The sequence below is a fragment of the Lolium rigidum genome, chromosome 5 (assembly GCF_022539505.1).
Source record: "Lolium rigidum isolate FL_2022 chromosome 5, APGP_CSIRO_Lrig_0.1, whole genome shotgun sequence".
Lineage (NCBI taxonomy): Eukaryota > Viridiplantae > Streptophyta > Magnoliopsida > Poales > Poaceae > Lolium > Lolium rigidum.
The window spans coordinates 143,304,644-143,311,117 of NC_061512.1; positions in this window are offsets into that span (position 1 = coordinate 143,304,644).

Genomic DNA, 6,474 nt, shown 5'->3' on the forward strand with positions numbered 1-6,474 from the left:
CATCAAGGCCTCCGTCGCCGTTTTTTCTTCGTCGGTAACCTCTGCATCCCAGGAACGGCGGCGACAAATTTTCTCGGTGCCATCAAAAGGAGGGATATTATCTTCGACAGAGCCATGATTCTCTTCGTGAATGTACAACCACTTTTTGCGCCACCCTTGTACTGAGTCTGGGAACTTGACATCAAAGTACTCAACATCGGGGCGGACGCAGATAACAACGCCACCGATGTTATAAGAAACATTGGCAGAGCCATTACGGCGACAGAAGAAAATGCGTTTCTAAAGAGTCCAGTTAGGCTGGACTCCCAGGAAAGCCTCGCAAAGTGTGATGAAGATGGAGATATGGAGGATGGAATTGGGAGTAAGGTGGTGAAGTTGCAGTCCATACATAAAAAGCAACCCCCGTAAGAAATTGTGGATGGGGGCAGAAAGACCGCGGATGAGATGGTCGACAAAACTAACCCGGTACTCCATTGGAGGGGTTGGATAGCTTTCCTCACTGGGGAAGCGAAGCGCGTCCTGCTTCTTGCTAATCCCCAGTTTCTTCAGCAGATTGATGTCTTGTGAGGAGATTTTGGATCTCTCCCACTCTGTGTTCGCCAGATCTTCAATCGCCATCTTTGATTCGGGCGTGCTGTGCCTGGTGAGTCTGCGCGGAGGCATCAACAATGGCGCCGGAGTAAGGTGCGAGTATGGTTGAGCTCAAGAGCTTTGCGGCGCAAGGGAGGATTTGTGACAGAGAAGAACAGAGGAGCGGCGCGAGCGAAAGGACTAAAGGAGGAAGACGACGCCCTTATATAGGGGTGCGATGAACCGTCACACCGTTGGATTAACAAGTTACGCGACAGATGGTGTACACGTGGACAAGGGGTAAAAGGTAAATTCATATAGATGAGAAAGTGCAGCAACTACAGTACGTGCGCCAGGAAAAGCGGAGGACGTGTGTCCCCCACTTGCACGACGTGTCAATATGATGTGGAGTTTGGGCCCGCAAGGCAGTAAGAGAGAACATCTCACGATTTCCAGATACAGTGATCATGGCTGTCGTCAGCAATGATGTCACCTAGACAAGAGAAAATTTCGGCTACGAAGGTTTGTAAAGAATGGAGACAGCAGAAGACTGATGGATTATTTCAAGAGCCTTTGATCAAATACAAGTTTTTGCCCAAATGCTGGGGGGCTACTTTGGAAAAAATGAAAAGTTAGAGAAATACAAAATAGAAATGGTGTGAGCCTATGATCAAATATAAAATATTTGCTCATAGCCTCGGGGGCTACTCCCATCGGGAGCGCTATTCGCGCACCCGAGATATTTGAAAATTTCGGGAGAGAAAGAAAATATAGCGGCATAAGGCGTGGAGCCTACACCCAAGCACAAGTCCTTGGCTGTAGCCTCGGGGCCTACTCCCATCGGGAACGCTGTCCGCGTGCCCGATGAAATTATAAAAAAAAAGAGAAGAGAGAAAGATAGAAGAACAAGAGAGTATATTTCGAGTTACAAGTAACTCTACATATACTCCCATCGGGAGAGCAATATAAGTCATCCGTTGACTCAATAAAATGTGCCATTCCAACAGCCGAATAAGCACTCGACAATATATTCTCAGAACGCCAAAGTTGCGAATAATTTCTGAATGCCGCAAAACTTTGCGAAGGTAAGACCCCGGATCCGTTCGAGTGGCGTGGCGCCGTCTCCGACGTCGGTTTGCTACTTTTATCCGTATCAACAGATACGAAGAAAAATCCTAACGGACGCGTTAGGTACCCGATAAATATGACAGGGACTCGACAGAATGGTAAGACCTTAAGCGGCACCTGTCGAAGTTTACACCAGTATCCCGAGATCATGTCCGGGGACGTGATCTTGAAGTAGGTTTTTGCGGATTGCCACTAGAGCAGTTAACTAGTACCTGATCCGTCAAATGAACTAGCCCCAATTACCATTATCCCTGTACAATATAGAAATTCATATGAAGAAATATAGAGAAGTTTAAAGTTGTCGAGTAAATATAAACAGTGGAGATTTTCCCTGACTCTGCGATTCAAGCAAAATCTCGGGGGCTACTGACATAGGCATACCCAATGGGCCTGCAGAATATGGTACCCAGGGTTTACTGAAGGCCCATTACCCGAAGAATAAGAAGATTCGGAAGCCCAAAATACTATTAAGGAAAGCTAGAGTTGTAATAGGAGCCGTCATTTGTAATCTTGCGGGATGGGTTGGAAACCCTCCCGGACTCTGTAAACTTGTGTATTACGAATCCCTCGGCTCCGCCTCCTATATAAGGGGGAGTCGAGGGACAAAGAGAGGATCTAATTTACTGTCAACACAACCCTAGTTTTATATTCGTCGAGTACTTTTCGGCTGAAACCTTCGAGATCTACTTGCCCTCTACATCTAACTAAACCCTAGTCTACAATCCGTAGGCATTGACAAGTTAATCCCTTGTCACCCACAGCCCCCTCTTGCCTCCTTTTCTTCACGTACGTCTTCGTCCCGAAAACCTAAGCCCCAGAGGATAGTCGCGAAGAGACACAGCCGCTTCTGCGGGGCGGAGAACACCAGAGAGAAAAGAGCTCTCCGGCAGGCTGAAATCTGCCGGGGAAATTCCCTCCCGGAGGGGGAAATTGACGCCATCGTCACCGTCATTGAGCTGGACATCATCTCCATCATCATCACCATCATCATCATCATCATCATCACCGCCATCTCCACCGCTGCACCTCGTTACCGCTGTAACAATTTGGGTTTGATCTTGATTGTTTGATAGGGGAAACTCTCCCGGTGTTGATTTCTACTTGTTATTGATGCTATTGAGTGAAACTATTGAACCAAGGTTTATGTTCAGATTGTTATTCATCATCATATCACCTCCGATCATGTTCCATATGATGTCTCGTGAGTAGTTCGTTTAGTTCTTGAGGACATGGGTGAAGTCTAAATGTTAGTAGTGAATTATGTTGGTTAGTATTCAATGTTGTGATATTTAAGTTGTGGTGTTATTCTTCTAGTGGTGTCGTGTGAACGTCGACTACATGACACTTCACCATTTATGGGCCTAGGGGAATGCATCTTGTATTCGTTTGCCAATTGCGGGGTTGCCGGAGTGACAGATACCTAAACCCCGTTGGTATATCGGTGCAGGAGGGATAGCAGGATCTCAGAGTTTAAGGCTGTGGTTAGATTTATCTTAATTACTTTCTTGTAGTTGCGGATGCTTGCAAGGGGTATAATCACAAGTATGTATTAGTCCTAGGAAGGGCGGTACATTAGCATAGGTTCACCCACACAACATTTATCAAAACAATGAAGATTAATCAGCTATATGAAGCGAAAGCACTAGACTAAATTCCCGTGTGTCCTCAAGAACGTTTGGTCATTATAAGTAAACAAACCGGCTTGTCCTTTGTGCTAAAAAGGATTGGGCCACTCGCTGCAATTATTACTCTCACATTTTACTTACTTGTACTTTATTTATCTCGCTATATCAAAACCCCCGAATACTTGTCCGTGAGCATTTACAGTGAATCCTTCATCGAAACCGCTTGTCAACACCTTCTCGCTCCTCGTTGGGTTCGACACTCTTATTTATCGAAAGTACTACGATACACCCCCTATACTTGTGGGTCATCAAGACTATTTTCTGGCGCCGTTGCCGGGGAGTGAAGCGCTATTGGTAAGTGGAATTGGTAAGGGAAACTTTTACTGTACGTGCTGTTTTTATTTCTGCCTGCTGCTATAAATTATTATGGAGAGGTTTCTCTTGAATTACTCTTTGGGAAATCTACTACTACTGCAAAGGTAGTGGATGAGGCGCCAGGTGAGAAAGAGGTTCCATACAAAATACCTATGAAGATTATTGAACGTGTTGTGGATAACCGCTATGAAGGGGATGGAACTGTCCATCCTGGTGATCATTTACTGTTTTTACATGAATTATGCGGGTTATTCAAATGTGCAGGTATTGATATGGATGAAGTTAGGAAGAAACTATTCTCTATATTGCTGTCTGGTAAAGCATCGCACTGGTATAAATTGCTGAAGAATAGGGATTCTCTTGATTGGGATGACATTGTGCCTTTATTTTATTCCAAATTCTATCCTCCAAGTGAAATTCACAAAGATCGGAACCGCATATATAATTTTTGGCCTCATGATGGAGAGAGTATTGCCCAAGCATGGGGGAGATTGAAGTCTTTAATGCTCAAATACCCCATTCATGAGCTTCCTGGTAATATTATTATTGATAATTTCTATGCAAGATTGTCTTTTCAAGATAAGAATTTGCTCGGATACTTCTTGTTCCGGATCATTTACACGCAATAAAGAAGAGTTTAAAAGGGACCTTCTTGATCGGATCCGGGAGAATACCGAAGGATGGGAGAACGACAAAGATAGAGAGTCGGTATAAACTATGATTATAAATGCATTGAAGTTTTTATGGATACTGATAAATTTCGTAATATGAGTGCTACTTATGGTCTTGATTCTCAAGTCGTTGCAAATTTTTATAAAGCTTTTGCCTCTCACTTTGAATTGCCTAGGAAGAATTTTGATAATATCATGAACCGTATAAAGATAAAATTGATTCATCTATAAATAAATGTGCTATAATTGAAACTGTTGATCATATTCTTCCTGAAGCTTATATTGAAAAAACTCCTTTCCCTGCTAAAATGAAGGAGTACTCGTTATATCTAGTGCGGTTAATAAAAGTGCAAAGAAACCTATAGAACCCGAAGAACAAATTAAGGTTGAATCTCGTCGTTGCAATAGTTAAAGATCTTGTGACTGAAAATGTGGAAGATGGCCATATTATTTTCCGCGAAGATGCTTCTAATATTGTTTCGCATCCTAATAAGTCTAGGAAAGCTAGTGTTCCTATGCTCTCTGTTAGAATTGGTGATCATTGTTATTATGGTTTATGTGACATTGGTGCAAGTATTAGCGCCATTCCTTATGAGCTTTATACGGAGATCATGCATGAAATTGGTTCTTGTGAACTTGAAGATATTGATGTGGTTATTCGGCTAGCTAATAGAGAAACTATCTCTCCTATTGGTATTATTCGAGATGTGGAAGTTCTATGTGGTAAGATTAAATATCCTGCCGACTTTCTGGTACTTGGTTCTGCTGCTAGTAAGTATTGTCCTATTATTTTTGATAGACCTTTCCTAAATACTTGTGGAGCTGTTATAGATTGCAAGAAGGAAAAAATTATGACTAAATTTGCTGGTGAATCTTATGAATTTAATTTCTCTAAATTTGCCAAAACTCCTTATAAAGCTGATTTGCCTAATAATGATTTTAGAGTTGAACAGCGCGCGTCTATTGCTCTTGCTCCTAATAATTCATTGCAACAACATTTGGAGAATAGTGAGAGTGAAGTCTTTAGGGAAGAAAGAAATGAGCTTGATGAAATTTTCCTTCGTCAACCTATTCTTAAACATGACTTGCCAGTTGAAGATCTAGGTACAACACCACCACCAAAGGAAGATCCTGTTTTTGATTTAAAACCATTGCCTGATAATCTTAAGTATGCTCATATTGATGATAAGAAAATATATCCTGTTATTATTAGTTCTAAGCTTTCGGATATTGAGGAAGAAAGGTTATTGGAAATATTGAAGAAACACCGAGGAGCTATTGGCTATACTCTTGATGACTTGAAGGGGATTTCTCCCTCTATTTGCCAACATGCTATCAATATGGAAGATGATGCAAAGCTCGTTGTTGAACATCAACGTCGTCTAATTCCGAAGATGAAGGATGTGGTAAGGAATGAGGTATTAAAACTTCTTGAAGCTGGTATTATATATCCTATTGCCGATAGTAGATGGGTTAGTCCTGTGCATTGTGTTCCTAAGAAAGGAGGAATGACTGTTGTGCCTAATGATAATGATGAACTCATCCCTCAAAGAGTAGTTGTAGGGTATAGAATGTGCATTGATTATCGAAAAGTTAATAAGGTTACTAAGAAAGATCATTACCCTTTACCCTTTATTGATCAAATGTTAGAAAGGTTGTCTAAAAACACTCATTTTTGCTTTCTTGATGGTTATTCTGGGTTTTCACAAATTGCTGTTAAAACTAAAGATCAAGAGAAAACCACTTTCACTTGTCCCTGTGGAACTTATGCTTATAGGCGTATGCCTTTTGGTTTATGTAATGCTCCTGCTACTTTTCAAAGATGCATGTCTGCTATTTTTCATGGCTTTCGTGAGAGTACTGTAGAGGTATTCATGGATGATTTTTCTGTCTATGGGAATTATTTTGATAATTGCTTGCGAAACCTTGATAAAGTATTGCAGAGATGTGAAGAAACTAATCTTGTTCTTAATTGGGAGAAATGCCACTTTATGGTTAATGAAGGAATTGTATTGGGACATAAAATTTCTGAGAGGTATTGAAGTTGACAGATCTAAAGTTGAAGGAATTGAGAAGATGCCCTATCCTAGGGATGTTAAAGGTAT